At 42.0% G+C, this 18270-nt stretch overlaps 5 non-coding genes and 7 pseudogenes across 5 annotated transcripts; 3 read left to right on the top strand and 9 right to left on the bottom strand.

Annotated features, from left to right (window-relative positions):
* Positions 1-942: 942 nt before the first annotated feature.
* On the top strand, positions 943-1031 carry trnay-gua (transfer RNA tyrosine (anticodon GUA)). Its single transcript is given in 2 exon segments — positions 943-979; positions 996-1031. It is a non-coding gene; the product is annotated as a tRNA-Tyr (tRNA).
* Positions 1032-4413: 3382 nt separating this feature from the next.
* trnay-gua (transfer RNA tyrosine (anticodon GUA)) lies at positions 4414-4502 on the top strand. Its single transcript is given in 2 exon segments — positions 4414-4450; positions 4467-4502. It is a non-coding gene; the product is annotated as a tRNA-Tyr (tRNA).
* A 235-nt stretch (positions 4503-4737) lies between these two features.
* On the top strand, positions 4738-4810 carry trnak-uuu (transfer RNA lysine (anticodon UUU)). Its single transcript has one exon. It is a non-coding gene; the product is annotated as a tRNA-Lys (tRNA).
* Positions 4811-6204: 1394 nt separating this feature from the next.
* LOC136738817 (U6 spliceosomal RNA) lies at positions 6205-6311 on the bottom strand. The gene has a single exon (XR_010812711.1). It is a non-coding gene; the product is annotated as a U6 spliceosomal RNA (small nuclear RNA).
* A 978-nt stretch (positions 6312-7289) lies between these two features.
* On the bottom strand, positions 7290-7408 carry LOC136738671 (uncharacterized; annotated as a pseudogene).
* A 209-nt stretch (positions 7409-7617) lies between these two features.
* LOC136738629 (uncharacterized) lies at positions 7618-7736 on the bottom strand (annotated as a pseudogene).
* A 210-nt stretch (positions 7737-7946) lies between these two features.
* On the bottom strand, positions 7947-8065 carry LOC136738698 (uncharacterized; annotated as a pseudogene).
* A 217-nt stretch (positions 8066-8282) lies between these two features.
* Positions 8283-8401, bottom strand: LOC136738666 (uncharacterized; annotated as a pseudogene).
* Positions 8402-8611: 210 nt separating this feature from the next.
* LOC136738662 (uncharacterized) lies at positions 8612-8730 on the bottom strand (annotated as a pseudogene).
* Positions 8731-8939: 209 nt separating this feature from the next.
* LOC136738748 (uncharacterized) lies at positions 8940-9058 on the bottom strand (annotated as a pseudogene).
* Positions 9059-9274: 216 nt separating this feature from the next.
* Positions 9275-9393, bottom strand: LOC136738669 (uncharacterized; annotated as a pseudogene).
* Positions 9394-16937: 7544 nt separating this feature from the next.
* LOC136738807 (U5 spliceosomal RNA) lies at positions 16938-17052 on the bottom strand. The gene has a single exon (XR_010812701.1). It is a non-coding gene; the product is annotated as a U5 spliceosomal RNA (small nuclear RNA).
* Between the last annotated feature and the right edge of the window lie 1218 nt (positions 17053-18270).

Here is an 18270-nt window from a genome sequence, read left to right as displayed (position 1 = left end):
ATAAAATCTGTCAACCCCGAGAAATATCTTCTCATTCCTGTTTAACTGTTTAGTCTGAAATTGACACAAGTCAATAGACGTTAGATTATTGGTGGCCCTGCCTATCCTTGATCATTGAATAATAATCAGTTAAGGGAAATTGTGGTAACAAGTAATGATAGGATCTTTCTCGGCACCTAAACGTAAATGAGACTGATATATATATAACGAGAAGTTACCTGACATAAATACTAACCTGCGTAGTTATTTAATGTCTGACTAACAATACTAACGAGAGACTCACCTTCGTCTTACTAACCGGTATTGTAGTTAATGTGTTTATAACCTTTTTTGTTTAACGATTTGTGTGTTATCATATGCGATCCCATGGTCTTTGATTTGGTCACGGAAGTGATTTGTCTTTGATTTGTTGATCTAGAGTTGAATTTTAATTAGCTTTTCCCTTTTGTATAATTAGTGTAGTGCTACATTTAGTCTTTGTTTTTGAATAAATTTAACAATTTATATCTTTGGAATTGGTGTCTGTGTCCAATTATTACAGAAATTGAGTTCTACAAGATTCCAGGATTCGTGATAAGGTGATACTATAAATTCACTTCTTAAATTGAAATTTATAAGTGTACCTTACGATACAACTGATAGCACTGCAACTCAGTGTAGGTGTGCGTTCAGTCCGGCAAACACAACATTTCAGTTATGAAACGCTTTCTACAGGTGATGTATAAATGTAATATTTTCACACATTTGAATAAGTTTGATTTGATACAAGATTTATGAAGTTGACCAAACAAAATGACATAATATTTTTCAGGGGATAAAAATCTCACGACACAATTGGGTAGTCCTCACGGCACACGGGTTGAAAACCACTGAGCCAAGCCACGGTGCTTCATGGCTTTGCACGGCCACTGAGACTGCCAGGGGAAGACGGTGAGAAGCTTCCCTTCGATAGCTCAGTTGGTAGAGCGGAGGACTGTAGGTTTCAGACAGCGGGCATCCTTAGGTCGCTGGTTCAATTCCGGCTCGAAGGAAGGCGTGATTATGGTTTGACATCGGTTTTGGACGAGCTCCCAAATGTCAAGCCATTGGAATTGCATGAGGACAAGGAGAAAACACCGGAAATTTGGATTTGCTGTGGAGAACTTGCATTGGCCAAACATCTCATATGCATGTGACCCTTTTCAATATCCAGCCTGGGCAAGTGTTGTCTTCCAGAGGCAAGTCAAGCCAGGAACTCTTAGAGATGTTTTTGCCGTTGACGACGTGTCACTTTAGAACAGCACAACATGCATCTCTACTTGACTTGGCACAATCTGTGAGGGTTGGGCCAACACAACGTGTCCACACATTTGCAGGCGTCTTGAAATACTTGGAATGACCTGTGGCCCCATGCCATGCAGAAGTCCACAGCTATGCATGTCAGCATGCTCTGCTCCTCATCCCCAATGTGCCACTTGTAAGAACTGTGTAAAAAGCGACAGAGAACGTGATCAGCAAAGAAACACAATTCTCCTGAGAACGACAATCATCGTGCCGATCGTAATCTCAGTGCATACCTGGATGCCCAACAAGCCAAGCCAGTGGTTCCCAAGCGTTGTAATGCCACGGCACACTTTGCTGAGACCAAAAACCTTCGCGGCGCACCAACATGAAAAAATAAATAAAAGGATTTACTAGTTATTGTCTCACCTGAATGGCAACAGGCTGCTAAAACTATTATCACACGCACATTGCATGTTAATGTATGTCAGTAAGGGAGTAATTAAAAGGGCAAATGTGTGAAGTGCAAGGAGTGGCCCTTAGTGGTTAGGTAAAATAGTACACAGACAAACTAAATAATCCCTTGATACAAATCATTTATTTAGTGCAGACAGACCAAGACCAGCCACAATAAACTATTCGCAGTAAATATAAATTCACAGCAAAATAGGTTCAGTTCACAATATCCTATAACAAGCTGTATTTAACGAAGTGGTTAAACGTTACAAAGGGCATTACAATTGTTGAAAAACAATAGCACACGGATCAAACATGCTATCCCCGCCGTTTTATTCGATTTGATTAGACGTTTCGCGACCGAAATGTTTTGTGTGCAGACTGAATGCACACCTGAGCCGAGCACGATCACAATACATATCCACAGTTAATCTAAGCAGTATCATATTGTAACCGTTTCGGTCTGTTATCAACCCTTCCGGATCCAAAACCAGGAGTCAGACACCCTTTTCGGTGGACACGCTGTTGACTTCTCACAAGCACCATCTGCCTTCACAAAGGCAGCGCTAGCAGTGGAAAGAACGAAGAACTGCAGGAGAAACGCCGGGGCTATTTAGAGCCCGATTATTCAACACAGAGGGGGGAAACCAAAGCCAAATGAGACAAAGTGACAGTTTTGGGGAGGATGGCACCGAGAAGAGGCCAAATAGGTTGAATCCTGCTATGAGATGTCTGGAGAAAGGGGCCTGTAGGTGATAAAAACTCTTTGAAGTGGACGAGAGCCGAAATCCCGACATAGAGCTATGAACCCGGGCCAACCGGCATTTCCAAAAGATGGCATGGATTGACATCAGTCATAAATCAAGCCCCCCTCCATTAGGACACTGGGGGCTGAAACCGAAATCCAATCTCAAGAACTCAAGAACCAATCACCTATTGATCTGACAGACTATAAGGAACAGTGCACAGTCTCTCTCTCTCTCTCTCTCTCTCTCTCTCTCTTTCTCTCTCACCTGAACCAGTAACTCGCTGCCACAGCTCAACCTGTAGCTCTGTTGCCCGAACCGGAACCAGAAACCAACCAAGTCTTTGCCAGCAACAGAAGAGTTAAACTGGGAGAAGGAGATTGAGCCGTACGAAGAATTCTTTTAAAGGACTTTATTAAATAAAGAACTTTACAGACTGCGCATGCCCGCCTGTGCCCACCTGATCAGTGGAGTTTTACAGCTGGACAATTGAGTAAGTCGAATGTATATGAAAGTGTTCAGTCATTTAAATAGCTATTTGAGTCTTAAGAAACTTGACCCTTGGAACGAACAGGGCCCTGCTTTCCTCAAAGACTTTGTCTTCAAGTAACTACGGTGGAACCCTGCTTACAAAGAAGATTTTGTGCACAACCTTGGAGCCTTCAAACCAGTGGAAAATCTGTTTGGAAAAGACTCTAATTTCGCGAAACCCCAACTTCCAGGTGCATCGACTGAGTGGAAGTTCTTGGACAAAGCCGAACCGCACTGCCTTTGTTCCAAACCACACGGACCATGTGCCGTGTGCTGTGATCTGAGCCCGAAGACAGAGAGGCCTCTCTGCGACGAAGTTCAGATAAGTTTAACAGTTTGGAGTTCATGATTCATGACATTTGAGAAATCAATTAGAAATGTTATTCTGTGATTCATAACTCTTGAATGTGTAATATCATTTAGTTTTCTTAAATATAAATGTGTGTTGCATTAAACTGTTTTGTTGATAATTTTAGAAATAAAATCTGTCAACCCCGAGAAATATCTTCTCATTCCTGTTTAACTGTTTAGTCTGAAATTGACACAAGTCAATAGATGTTAGATTATTGGTGGCCCTGCCTATCCTTGATCATTGAATAATAATCAGTTAAGGGAAATTGTGGTAACAAGTAATGATAGGATCTCTCTCGGCACCTAAACGTAAATGAGACTGATATATATATCACGAGAAGTTACCTGACATAAATACTAACCTGCGTAGTTATTTAATGTCTGACTAACAATACTAACGAGAGACTCACCTTCGTCTTACTAACCGGTATTGTAGTTAATGTGTTTATAACCTTTTTTGTTTAACGATTTGTGTGTTATCATATGCGATCCCATGGTCTTTGATTTGGTCACGGAAGTGATTTGTCTTTGATTTGTTGATCTAGAGTTGAATTTTAATTAGCTTTTCCCTTTTGTATAATTAGTGTAGTGCTACATTTAGTCTTTGGTTTTGAATAAATTTAACAATTTATATCTTTGGAATTGGTGTCTGTGTCCAATTATTACAGAAATTGAGTTCTACAAGATTCCAGGATTCGTGATAAGGTGATACTATAAATTCACTTCTTAAATTGAAATTTATAAGTGTACCTTACGATACAACTGATAGCACTGCAACTCAGTGTAGGTGTGCGTTCAGTCCGGCAAACACAACATTTCAGTTATGAAACGCTTTCTACAGGTGATGTATAAATGTAATATTTTCACACATTTGAATAAGTTTGATTTGATACAAGATTTATGAAGTTGACCAAACAAAATGACATAATATTTTTCAGGGGATAAAAATCTCACGACACAATTGGGTAGTACTCACGGTACACGGGTTGAAAACCACTGAGCCAAGCCACGGTGCTTCTTGGCTTTGCACGGCCACAGAGACTTCCAGAGGAAGACGGTGAGAAGCTTCCCTTTGATAGCTCAGTTGGTAGAGTGGAGGACTGTAGGTTTCAGGCAGCGGGCTTCCTTAGGTCGCTGGTTCAATTCCGGCTCGAAGAAAGGCGTGATTATGGTTTGACATCGGTTTTGGACGAGCTCCCAAATGTCAAGCCATTGGAATTGCATGAGGACAAGGAAAAAACCCCGGAAATTCGGATTTGTTGTGGAGAACTCGCATTGCCCACACATCTCATATGCATGTGACCCTTTTCACCCTGAGCCCAGTTTTCTAAACCGTCCAGAAAGCGGTCTGGAAATATCATGAAGCCAACACATTGTGAAGCACCTCACTGAAGCCCGGGTAGTTCAGCCGGTAGAGCATCAGACTTTTAATCCGAGGGTCCAGGGTTCAAGTCCCTGTTTGGGTGCCTTGTTGACCGAGGGCCATGATGGTAAAATGACAATGAAATCTGCAGTTGCGTCTAGGCGAGGTGTCTAGTCCTCTTTGCTTCTTTCGGCAAATATCCAGCCTGTTGTCTTCCAGAGGCAAGTCAAGCCAGGAACTCTGAGAGGTGTTTTTGCCGTTGACGACGTGTCACTTTAGAACAGCACAACATGCATCTCTACTTGACTTGGCACAATCTGTGAGGGTTGGGCCAACACAACGTGTCCACACATTTGCAGTCGTCTTGAAATACTTGGAATGACCTGTGGCCCCATGCCATGCAGAAGTCCACAGCTATGCGTGTCAGCATGCTCTGCTCCTCATCCCCAATGTGCCACTTGTAAGAACTGTGTAAAAAGCGACAGAGAACGTGATCAGCAAAGAAACACAATTCTCCTGAGAACGACAATCATCGTGCCGATCGTAATCTCAGTGCATACCTGGATGCCCAACAAGCCAAGCCAGTGGTTCCCAAGCGTTGTAATGCCACGGCACACTTTGCTGAGACCAAAAACCTTCGCGGCGCACCAACATGAAAAAATAAATAAAAGGATTTACTAGTTATTGTCTCACCTGAATGGCAACAGGCTGCTAAAACTATTATCACACGCACATTGCATGTTAATGTATGTCAGTAAGGGAGTAATTAAAAGGGCAAATGTGTGAAGTGCAAGGAGTGGCCTTTAGTGGTTAGGTAAAAAAGTACACAGACAAACTAAATAATCCCTTGATACAAATCATTTATTTAGTGCAGACAGACCAAGACCAGCCACAATAAACTATTCGCAGTAAATATAAATTCACAGCAAAATAGGTTCAGTTCAAAATATCCTATAACAAGCTGTATGTAACGAAGTGGTTAAACGTTACAAAGGGCATTACAATTGTTGAAAAACAATAGCACACGGATCAAACATGCTATCCCCGCCATTTTATTCGATTTGATTAGACGTTTCGCGACCGAAATGTTTTGTGTGCGGACTGAACGCACACCTGAGCCGAGCACGATCACAATACATATTCACAATTAATCTAAGCAGTATCATATTGTAACCGTTTCGGTCTGTTATCAACCCTTCCGGATCCAAAACCAGGAGTCAGACACCCTTTTCGGTGGACACGCTGTTGACTTCTCACAAGCACCATCCGCCTTCACAGAGGCAGCGCTAGCAGTGGAAAGAACAAAAACGGAGGGAAAATTCGCTTGCGCCGAACGGGGTCGAGAGATCCGCTGTGACGCAGGAGTGCGAGAGGACTCGACACCACCGAGCACGGGCGCGAGAGGGAGAGATACCCACGGTGTGAGAAACCGCCCGCGACGCAAGCACCAGATGCCCGCAAGGACAATGGGAACCGGCGCGCTACCGAGAAACTGACCAAGATATGGAACGCTTCACGAATTTGCGTGTCATCCTTGCACAGGGGCCATGCAAATCTTCTCTGTATCGTTCCAGTTTTATTATACGTATTGCCGTCGCGAACACAAGGGCTGGGTTAGAGAGCACCCGCCTTTGTACCCAGGTGGGCCGGGGGAGCGAGGCGACTCGCTGTTTGGGGCCGGGAAGCCTGTCCCACTCCCTGCTCGTTGGCGGTGAGGCCGGGGGCCTTCCCTGGAGAGACTCTAGCGCCTCTCTTTCACCAAACGTCCGTACCACCATGGCAGACAGGGACACTTCACCCCATCCCCATGCCGGGCAGAGGCATGCTGGGGGAATGTGCAAATCCGGAGAGGTAATCAATCAACCGTAATCCCAAGTGTCATTGGAAAACGGAGCAGAAATCCACTACAATCCCCGATACGCCGAAGTAGTGGGCAGAGATGCTTCCCCCCTGCCAGCCGCCAGGCGGAGCGGCCGGGGCTGCGCTGGTGAGGTGAGGTGTATCGTATCGTATCGTATCGTATCTTGATGTTCCCTTACAGCCCCCCTCCCCTGAGCCATTAACGATGACTCCATACCTGGTCTGCAATGATTAGCTCACAATGTGGGCTGCAGGACGTGCGTGACCTGTAGATTTCTCCACTGCACCTGTGTAACGTCTTGAACACGTCATTGGTACTAAGCCTTGGTGGGTAATTTGATTCTGAATTGCACCATTATAAAAATCTCTTGTGCCTTGGCAAGTCGCACAGGAAGAGGGCGTCTGCTAAGAAAGAAGTAGTGAGAAATGACAATCGGTCGCCTGCCCCGTTTAGCTTCCGAGATCTGACGAGATCGGGCGCGTTCAGGATGGTGTGGCCAAAAGCAGAGAGGCCTGGCTGCATGATGTCGCTTAAAGGCTGGTGGGTATTGACGGAACTTCCAGCAAAAAAAAAAAAAAAAAAAAAAAAATGGAGGGAACAATATCAGTGCAGCAAAGGGTGTTGTAAGTAGCGGGGTACGTGTAAAATTCTTCAATTATATCTCCTCCAGACAGAAAGAGAGTATTAAGAGCTACGATGAAGTTACCCAAGTGACGTAAAAAGCTTGCAGCACCTGGTATTTCCAGGAGGTCTCCCATCCAAGTACTGACCAGGCCCTGACCCGTTTAAGTTCCGAGATCTGACGAGACGGGGTGCGTCCAGGACGGTGTAGCCGCAAGCCGAGAGGCCTGGCTGCATGATGTCTCTTTAAGGCAGACGGGTGTTGACGGAACTTCCAGCAAATAAAAAAAGAAAAATGGAGGGAAAAATATCAGTTCAGCAAAGGGTGTTGAAAGTAGCCGGGTACGTGTACATTTCTTCAATTATATCTCCTCCAGACAGAAAGAGAGAATTAAGAGCTACAATGAAGTTACCCAGGAGACATAAAAAGCTTGCAGCACCTGGTATTTCCAGGAGGTCACCCATCCAAGTACTGACCAGGCCCTGCCCCGTTTAGCTTCCGAGATCTGACAAGATCGGTAGCGTTCAGGACGGTGAGGCCGCAAGCCGAGACGCCTGGCTGCATGATGTCTCTTAAAGGCTGGCGGGTATTGACGGAACTTCCAGCAAAAAAAAAAAAGAAAAATGGATGGAAAAATATCAGTGCAGCAAAGGGTGTTGAAAGAAGCCGGGTACGTGTACAATTCTTCAATTATATCTCCTCCAGACAGAAAGAGAGAATTAAGAGCTACAATGAAGTTACCCAGGAGACGTAAAAAGCTTGCAGTACCTGGTATTTCCAGGAGGTCACCCATCCAAATACTGACCAGGCCCTGCCACGATTTGCTTCCAAGATCTCACAAGATTGGGCGCGTTCAGGACAGTGTGGCCGCAAGCAAAGAGGCCTGGCTGCATGATGTCTCTTAAAGGCTGGCGGGTATTGACGGAACTTCCAGCAAAAAAAAATAAAAATAAAGAAAAATGGAGGGAAAAATATCAGTGCAGCAAAGGCTGTTGATAGTAGCCGGGTACGTGTACAATTCCTAAATTATAACACCTCCAGACAGAAAGAGAGTATTAAGAGCTACGATGAAGTTTCCCAGGAGACGTAAAAAGCTGGCAGCACCTGGTATTTCCAGGAGATCACCCATCAAAGTACTGACCAGGCCCTGCCCCGTTTAGCTTCCGAGATCTGTCGAGATCGGGCGCGTTCAGGACGGTGTGGACGCAAGCCAAGAGGGCTGGCTGCATGATATCTCTTAAAGGCTGGCGGGTATTGATGGAACTTCCAACAAAAAAAAAAAAAGAAAAATGAAGGGAAAAATACCAGTGCAGCAAAGGGTGTTGAAAGAAGCCGGGTATGTGAATAATACTTCAATTATATCTCCTTCAGACAGAAAGAGAGTATTAAGAGCTACGATGAAGTTACCCAGGAGACGTAAAAGCTTGCAGCACCAGGTATTTCCAGGAGGTCTCACATTCAAGTACTGACCAGGTCCTGCCCCGTTTAGCTTCCGAGATCTGACGAGATCGGTCGCGTTCAGGATGGTGTGGCCGCAAGCCAAGAGGCCTGGCTGCATGATGTCTCTTAAAGGCTGGCGGGTATTGACGGAACTTCCAGCAAAAAAAAAAAGAAAAATAGAGGGAAAAATACCAGTGCAGCAAAGGGTGTTGAAAGTAGCCGGGTACGTGTACAATTCTTCAATTATATCTTCTCCAGACAGAAAGAGAGTATTAAGAGCTACGATGAAGTTCCCCAGGAGACGTAAAAAGCTGGCAGCACCTGGTATTTCCTGGAGATCTCCCATCCAAGTACTGACCAGGTCCTGCCCCGTTTAGTTTCCGAGATCTGACGAGATCGGGCGCGTTCAGGACTGTGTGTCCGCAAGCCGAGAGGCCTGGTTGCATGATGTCTCTTAAAGGCTGGCGGATATTGACGGAACTTCCAGAAAAAAGAAAAAAGAAAAAGAAAAATGGAGGAAAAAATATCAGTGCAGCAAAGGGTGTTGAAAGTAGCCGGGTACGTGTACATTTCATCAATTATATCTCCTCCAGACAGAATGAGAGTATTAAGATCTACGATGAAGTTACCCAGGAGACGTAAAAAGCTTGCAGTACCTGGTATTTCCAGGAGGTCTCCCATCCAAGTACTGATCAGGCGCTGCTCCATTTAGCTTCCGAGATCTGATGAAATCGGGCGCGTTCAGAACGGTGTGGCCGCAAGCCAAGAGGCCTGGCTGCATGATGTCTCTTAAAGGCTGGAGGGTATTGACAGAACTTCCAGCAAAAAAAAAAAAAAAAAGAAAAATACACATACCACGTGGGCAATTCTAGAGCGTCCCCTAGAGTACAAACAGTGTATCGTGCCTACAAAAGTTTTCTTGTTACTAACCTTTGGAATCTGGATTTCTGGACAAAGCTCTCCAATAACTATTACAGAACTTAGTTCTTTTCAGTCTAAGATTCCTCTCACGGGGCACCAATTATGTAGCGTAAGGTACACTTATAAATTTCAATTATAGAAGTGTATTTATAGTATCACCTTATCACGAATCCTGGAATCTTGTAGAACTCAATTTCTGTAATAATTTGACGCAGACACCATTTCCAAAGATATAAATTGTCAAATTTATTCAAAACAAAGACTAAATGTAGCACTACACTAATTATACAAAAGGGAAAAACTAATTAAAATTCAACTCTAGATCAACAAATCAAAGACAAATCACTTCCGTGACCAAATCAAAGACCATGGGATCGCATATGATAACACACAAATCGTTAAACAAAAAAGGTTATAAACACATTGACTACAATACCGGTTAGTAAGACGAAGGTGAGTCTCTCGTTAGTATTATTAGTCACACATTAAATAACTACGCAGGTTAGTATTTATGTCAGGTAACTTCTCATTATATATATATATATATATATATATATATATATATATATATATATATATATATATATCAGTCTCATTTACGTTTAGGTGCCAAGAAAGATCCTATCATTACTTGTTACCACAATTTCCCTTAACTGATTATTATTCAATGATTAAGGATAGGCAGGGCCACCACTAATCTAATGTCTATTAACTTGTGTCAATTTCAGAATAAACAGTAAAACAGGAATGAGAAGATATTTCTCGGCGTTGACAGATTTTATTTCTAAAATTATCAACAAAACAGTTTAATGCAACACACATTTATATTTAAGAAAACTAAATGATATTACACATTCTAGAGTTATGAATCACAGATTAACATTTCTAATTGATTTCTCAAATGTCATGAATCATGAACTCCAAACTGTTAAACTTATGTGAACTTCGTCGCAGATAGGCCTCTCTGGCTTCCGGCTCAGATAACAGCACACGGCACGAGTTCCGTGTGGTTGGAACAAAGGCAGTCCGGTTCGGCTTTGTCCAAGAACTTCCACTCAGTCGATGCACCTGGAAGTTGGGGTTTCGCGAAAGTAGAGTCGTTTCCAAACAGATTTTCCACTGGTTTGAAGGCTCCAAGGTTGTGCACAAAATCTTCTTTGTAAGCTGGGGTTCCACCGTAGTTACTTGAAGATGAAGTCTTTGAGGAAAGCAGGGCCCTGTTTGTTCCAAGGGTCAAGTTTCTTAAGACTCAAATAGCTATTTAAATGACTGACACTTTCGTATTCAGTCAACTTAGTCAATTGTCCAGCTGTAAAACTCCACTGATCAGGTGGGCACAGGCGGGCAGTGCAGTCTGTAAAGTTCTTTATTTAATAAAGTCCTTTAAAAGAATTCTTCGTACGGCTCAATCTCCTTCTCCCAGTTTAACTCTTCTGTTGCCGGCAAAGACTTGGTTGGTTTCTGATTCCGGTTCTGGCAACAGAGCTACAGGTTATGCTGTGGCAGCGAGTTACTGGTTCAGGTGAGAGAGAGAGAGAAAGAAAGGCCGTGTTTGTCCTTTATAGTCTGTCAGATCAATAGGTGATTGGTTCCTGAGTTCTTGAGATTGGATTTCGGTTTCAGCCCCCAGTGTCCTATTGGAGGGGGGCTTGATTTATGACTGATGTCAATCCATGCCATCTTTTGGAAATGCCGGTTGGCCTGGGTTCGTAGCTCTATGTCGGGATTTCAGCTCTCATCCACTTCAAAGAGTTTTTATCACCAACAGGCCCCTTTCTCCAGACATCTCATAGCAGAATAACAAACTATTTGGCCTCTTCTCGGTGCCATCCTCCCCAAAACTGTCACTTTGATGCAAACCAGTTCCAAGCTGATGAGCTAAGGAAATCTGATAACTTTGGGGGGGAGAGGTCTTCTTTAGATCCGTGCTTCAGCTCAGAGCCCAAATACTCTTATCCAAATACACCCAACATAACGCTACACACCACATCCCAAAGATGCTCTATTGGGTTGAGATCTGGTGACTGTGGTTGCCAGTTTAGTACAGTGAACTCATTGTCATGTTCAAGAAACCAATTTGAAATGATTCGACCTTTGTGACATGGTGCATTATCCTGCTGGAAGTAGCCATCAGAGGACGGGTACATGGTGGTCATAAAGGGATGGACATGGTCAGAAACAATGGGCCGTGGCATTTAAACGATGCCCGATTGGCACTAAGGGGCCTAAAGTGTGCCAAGAAAACATCCCCCACACCATTACACCACCACCACCAGCCTGCACAGTGGTAACAAGGCATGATGGATCCATGTTCTCATTCTGTATACACCAAATTCTGACTCTGAAATCGAGACTCATCAGACGTATGTATGTATGTATGCATGTCCAATTGCTTTGACAATACAAATGCACTGAATTGAGAGAGAGAGAGAGAGAGAGGTAGTCCAGACCGCTGCAAAATTCCTGCTGAAGTGATCTGGATCACCACACAATGGCCCAAGGACCACTGCAAACTTGGATTTCAATGTATTTGTGTAATGTGTGTTGCAATAGCACCTACCATGTTCCTTTGTGGTGATCTGGTTAATTCTGATCTGGGAAAACCACAATCCTGCAGGTTTAATAAGTCTCTCTACACATCAGTCCCTGAGTACCTTCAACCAATGGTCATTTTGACCAATTAAGCCCAAGATTTGAGTCAATTAAGTTGTCAAGGACTACCCAGTGAAGACGTGAACTCACGACTAGGTCACACTGTGAGCTCACCAGAGCAGACATTACACTGAGCTCACTGTGAGCTCACTTAGTGCTTTTCCAGCGACATGGTGATGGTGCTGGAGCCGGAGCCGCTGCCCTTACTCGGTGGCTAACCCACCTCTATGTTACAAATGTTCCCTAAACACTTATTTTGCAAGATCAATAAAAATCCTTTAGGAAATTTAAACTTTTACTGACACACATAGTTAATAGCAATGTATTATAACTTTACCAAAAATAATAATCTGTATATCTTTAATTGTTTAGACATTATTAAGATATAATGCATCTTTCACATAGGGAACATTTGTAACATGTTAGGAAAAACAAACAAATGATTTGAAAATATTCATAATTACAGCATACAATTTGTCAGGCTTCATAAGAATGGTATTTATAACATACTCTGTAAAAATCAAGCAAATAGCATTTGTGGTTCACAAGAAATATATATATATATATATATATATAATCAAAGCTATCAGACTATAGCAGCCGTTGTATGAAGACACATACGATTATACAGCATTATTTGGCAGCTTCGCAAGACCTAATTTTAAACGTTGTTGGTAAGTTAGATAATTAGTGGGGACCCTCTATTTGCAGTTCTTCCCCTCCATAATTGCTAAAATAAAGTTTTACTGACATTTTATTGACCCTACCACTGCATAGGGCATATCTGTAACATGAACGCTACTGAATGGCACATACATTGAAAACTACAGAGAACTGAGACAAATCCACTTTACACTTCATAAATAATCTTAAAACGTTTCCAACCAAGGCAACACCCACTTGAAATACATTAATTCTCATTTTTGGTAAACAAAAAGAGAGATTGTTACATATGTTCCCTATGATGCATCTACAGAGAGAGAGAGACAGACAGACACTAACACTCTCTCTCTCTCTCTCTCTCAGCTGGGAGTGTGTGGGAGGGGTCTGCAGTGAGCGGGAGTGCTGCTGAGAGCTCTGTCCTTTGGCTGCGTTTTTTTGTTGCTTTACTTTTTTCAGTTTGTTTATTTTGTCTTCTGTTTTCAGTGCTTTTCTTATTGTGGGGGAACAGGGGAGGGGAGGGGGGAGTACCGGTAGTTCTTCCCGGGTCGGGGGGTCGGACCCCCTGAATGCGTCTTTGATAAGAAAAACTGACCCGACGCCATGGAGTCAAGATCGCTCCGGTGCAGTTCTGCCCCCTAGAGCAGTGTGTGTTAGCGGTTGGGGAGGTAGCAGGGTGTGAAAATATCAAGTCTGCTGCCATTGTTATCTTCTTAAAAACCACTGATCTGCTCAATCAGCTAGTGGCTAATGGCACAGTGTTAGACGACACTTTCACCCCGGTGTTGCCGCTCGCTGCTCCTGCCCGGAAGGTAACGCTGTCTAACGTCCCTCTGTTCATCCGCACCGGCTCGGGCAGCTGATGTCCGGCATTAAGAGGGTCCCGCTGGGCTGCAAAGCCCCGCAACTGAAACACGTCGTGTCCTTCCGAAGGCAGCTGTATATGATCCTCAATAACATCAATGAGGATCTTAATGTCTCCGAAGTTGGATCTCTCTTTCTGCCACCACCACGAAGATTGCTCTTTAGTAATGTTGGAAAGTCAAAGACAGCAACCGTCAGGGTTCTTGCATATGACGTATTCGTGCTGCACCTCTCTGCAAGGATCCAGGACAGTTTGTCAATGTAAACTCCAGTGCCTGGGAATATTTCCACCTAAAAGACAATGGTAAATAAAAAACAAGTTTATCCCCAAACTATTCTTATATTATGTTAAGTGGAATACTCAGACATTATCAGTGAGGCTGTGATTTTGTTACAGAAATGTGTTATTAAAGACCACAGTATGTCTCAATTCTAAGTTTATTAATTTACAGACATAATAAAGTCAGTGAATCTGTGACACCCATAATTCAATTACATTCTTATTATCAACTATAACTATGAATATACCTGATAATGTAGCATCATTAGATTGTTTACAACCAATATTTGTTTTCAATATATATATTTTTACCTTGTCTTTGTAATATTGTAGACCAAGAGTGTTACACCTGTTTTGGTGATTCTTTGTCAGATTCAGAACAATTTGCTGTGGGGCTGTCAGAACCACTTGATGGTGACACACTTTTGTCTTCATTGCTGATAAATGTGGCTTTTGTTACAATTTTTTTCAGATTGTCCAAAATTGATTGATAATCATTTCTAGTAATATATTTAATACAAAGTGAAAACAAAACCATCAATGCCTGCAATTATACTTGAGAGACTTGCTCTATGTTATTGGCAAACTGACCTTTTTGTGGGTCATTAACATTAGCTACGAAAAAAATAAAAAAGATAAAATACAACAATTACCAGGTCTAATGTAATGCATATAGTCATTAATGTAGGATTATGAAGTTATGTTGAAAAACTTTATTTAATAATCAGTATTATTAAACTATTAGACAGTGCACATTACGAGTCTGTATTGTGGTTCTAGATTACTTCAGTATGATCAACTATAATACATTACTCTGGAATCTAAATTACTTAAGAATAACATTTATCAAGGTAAGGAATTATTTGCTATAAATAAAAAAACTTACCATCAACCATACGGTTTCGAAGACATTGGTTTTCATTTTTAAGTCTTGTGTTTTCCTTTTCGAGCTGCTTAACTTTTTGCTGTAGCTCAACTTCACTGGACTCTTTAAATGTCTGTAGAATGTGATGGGATCTAATTCTTGAAGCTCCATCGGTTTTCTTTCTTATTTTGTGCTGTATTCAGAGAGAAAAAGAGTTTAAAATGAAATATATATATATATATATATATATATATATATATATATATATATATATATGAAAATGATTAAAAAAAAACAATCCTGCAATACATTTATTTAATATTTGCAGTAATTATCTCACCGGTAACTGTGGTTCATCAAGGTCACTATCATCTGAAATTTGAAGTTTTTTGTTTGTTTTAGGTACTCTCTTCATTTTAGGAGAGGGCATTTTTGTTAGGTCATTAAGTTTTCTTCTTAGTTCACCTTCTTTTCCTAAAATAAAAATAAAATAAATAAAACCCTGCATTATGTCCACAGATATTTGGGGATTATATTTATTTGTCATAAAAATACTGTGCTTTGACCATACAAATTAAGATGAACAGCCAACACTGAATCAAAACTGAAGTTAAATTATATCTGGTTTAATTTATTTTGTGATTTGGGGGATTTTATTGTAAAGCACAACACACAATAAATCGTTCTTACAAATGCCAGTCAAGTATGACGAGTTTTTAGTGCCCTCACCACCACCTACCATGTTATAAGAGTATGTTAGAAGTACAACACATTAATAACTTAAACATTCATTTCAAATATACTGTGATTGTATATATCAAATAGCATGTAAAGACTTTAATGTTTTTTTTTTTTAAATAAACATTTTTACCAGTCATAATGATCTGCGCTTCATGGACAGGCCATCCACCTTTTGGAGGTTTGTTCATGTCTCTCCACTCTGCTCTGAAGTTTCGAGTCGTCTCTTCGTCATCATCAGCAATGCTGAATAAATCAAAATTGCGAAAGCAAGCAGTGGGAATCACGCTGTAAGAGTCTTTGTCGACCCCGCTTTCCCACTTCACCAACGCGTGCATCACCGCCATACTACCTTCACCTTCTCATCCGTTTTTTCTGCGCGTTTTTCCCCCGACAAGTCACGGCACAAAAAACAGTCCCGCTCTGCATTCTGGTACTTGGCGTTCTTAATAACACCAACAGGGTGTAATCGCATAGACCACTCGAGTATAAAGTACTACATATCCCATCAGTTACAGTTTTTTTTCATCTTCTGAAACTGCAATTTAGCACTTTCAACTGTTTCTTAGTGATTCCTAGAATTACTAACCGGTATTGTAGTCAATGTGTTTATAACCTTTTTTGTTTAACGATTTGTGTGTTATCCTATGTGATCCCATGGTCTTTGATTTGGTCACGGAAGTGATTTGTCTTTGATTTGTTGATCTAGAGTTGAATTTTAATTAGTTTTTCCCTTTTGTATAATTAGTGTAGTGCTACATTTAGTCTTTGTTTTTAAATAAATTTGACAATTTATATCTTTGGAATTGGTGTCTGCGTCCAATTATTACAGAAATTGAGTTCTAAAAGACTCCAGGATTCGTGATAAGGTGATACTATGAATTCACTTCTTTAATTGAAATTTATAAGTGTACCTTACGCTACATATATATATATATGTATGTATGTATGTCCAATTGCTTTGACAATACAAATGAATTGAATTGAGAGAGAGACAGACAGACAGACAGACTGACAAACAGAAAAACAGACAGACACAGATACACACACACACACACACACACACAGAGCCAGCCAGCCAGCCAGCTCAGCGATGACATCACGAGCCTCTCTCAGCTGACTGCTATGACATCACAGAGCATGTACATTCCGTTGCTTGCCGTCTGTCAACCACTCAGTCACTGCCAGCCAGACTGGCTGGCTGGCTGGATGGGGGGGCTGCTTGCTGCTGCTGCGTACCTTAGCAAGCTTATTTGCTTGACCGGCCTTCCTCCTCCGCCCACATGCCCACCTATGCCCGATCTGCTGTTCACCTGGATCACAGCTCCGCCCCAACAAGGCAGAGCCTCCCAAAAATGGTACAAACTCACCCACGATCCCCTCCACGGAAAGCTTTAGCAAAAGGCAAAAGCGTTATACGTAATGAAGAGGAACCCGAGTCCAAGACGCATCCGACCAGCCATACATATTTGTGTGTATTAAAGATCACATTTTCTTACATTTAGTTTTTCTGTACTTTATTACATCTTATTGTGATTTATAAATGTATTGTTTCTTTTCCATATGTATGTATGTATGTATGTGTGTGTGTGTGTGTCTGTCTCTGTGTGAAAGTTAGTGTGTGTGTCTGTACGTGTGTGTGCCTGTCTCTGTGTGAAAGTGAGTGTGTGTGTGTGTATGTCTCTCTGTGAAAGTGTGTGTGTGTGGGGGTGTGACAGTGTGTGTGAGTGTCTGTCTGTCTGTCTGTCTTGTTGTCTGTCATATAACTCGCACATCTGTGAGGGCACCATTTTTGCAGAAGAGATGTACACATTTTGGAGCAACATATGCTGCCATCCAGACCTCATCTTTTCCAGTGACGTCCCTGCATTTTCAAAAAGATCACATTTTATTACATTTTGTTTATCTGTACTTTATTACATCTTATTGTGATTTATACTTGTAATGTTTCTTTTCCATATATATGTATGTACAGTGGGGGAAAAAAGTATTTGATCCCCTGCTGATTTTGTACGTTTGCCCACTGACAAAGAAATGATCAGTCTATAATTTTAATGGTAGGTGTATTTTAGCAGTGAGAGACAGAATAACAACAAGAAAATCCAGAAAAATGCATTTCAAAAAAGTTATAAATTGATTTGCATGTTAATGAGGGAAATAAGTATTTGACCCATTTTCAATGCCCTGGCTTAGGGAAGGAGGTTCTCACCCATGATTTGACGGTACATGGCCCCGTCCATCGTCCCTTTGATGCGGTGCAGTTGTCCTGTCCCCTTAGCAGACAAACAGCCCCAAAGCATAATGTTTCCACCTCCATGTTTGATGGTGGGAATGGTGTTCTTGGGGTCATTCCTCCTCCTCCAAACACGGCGAGTTGAGTTGATGGCAAAGAGCTTGATTTTGGTCTCATCTGAGACCACTTTCACCCAGTTCTCCTCTGAATCATTCAGATGTTCATTGGCAAACTTCAGACGGGCCTGTATATGTGCTTTCTTGAGCAGGGGGACCTTGCGGGCGCTGCAGGATTTCAGTCCTTCATGGCATAGTGTGTTACCAATTGTTTTCTTGGTGACTATGGTCCCAGCTACCTTGAGATCATTAACAAGATCCTCCCATGTAGTTCTGGGCTGATTCCTCACCGTTCTCATGATCATTGAAAC

The sequence above is a fragment of the Amia ocellicauda genome, unplaced genomic scaffold (assembly GCF_036373705.1).
Source record: "Amia ocellicauda isolate fAmiCal2 unplaced genomic scaffold, fAmiCal2.hap1 HAP1_SCAFFOLD_58, whole genome shotgun sequence".
In the NCBI taxonomy this organism is placed as follows: Eukaryota; Metazoa; Chordata; class Actinopteri; order Amiiformes; family Amiidae; genus Amia; species Amia ocellicauda.
The sequence above is the reverse complement of the archived record's forward strand: the minus strand, read 5'-3'. Positions and strand labels throughout refer to the sequence as shown.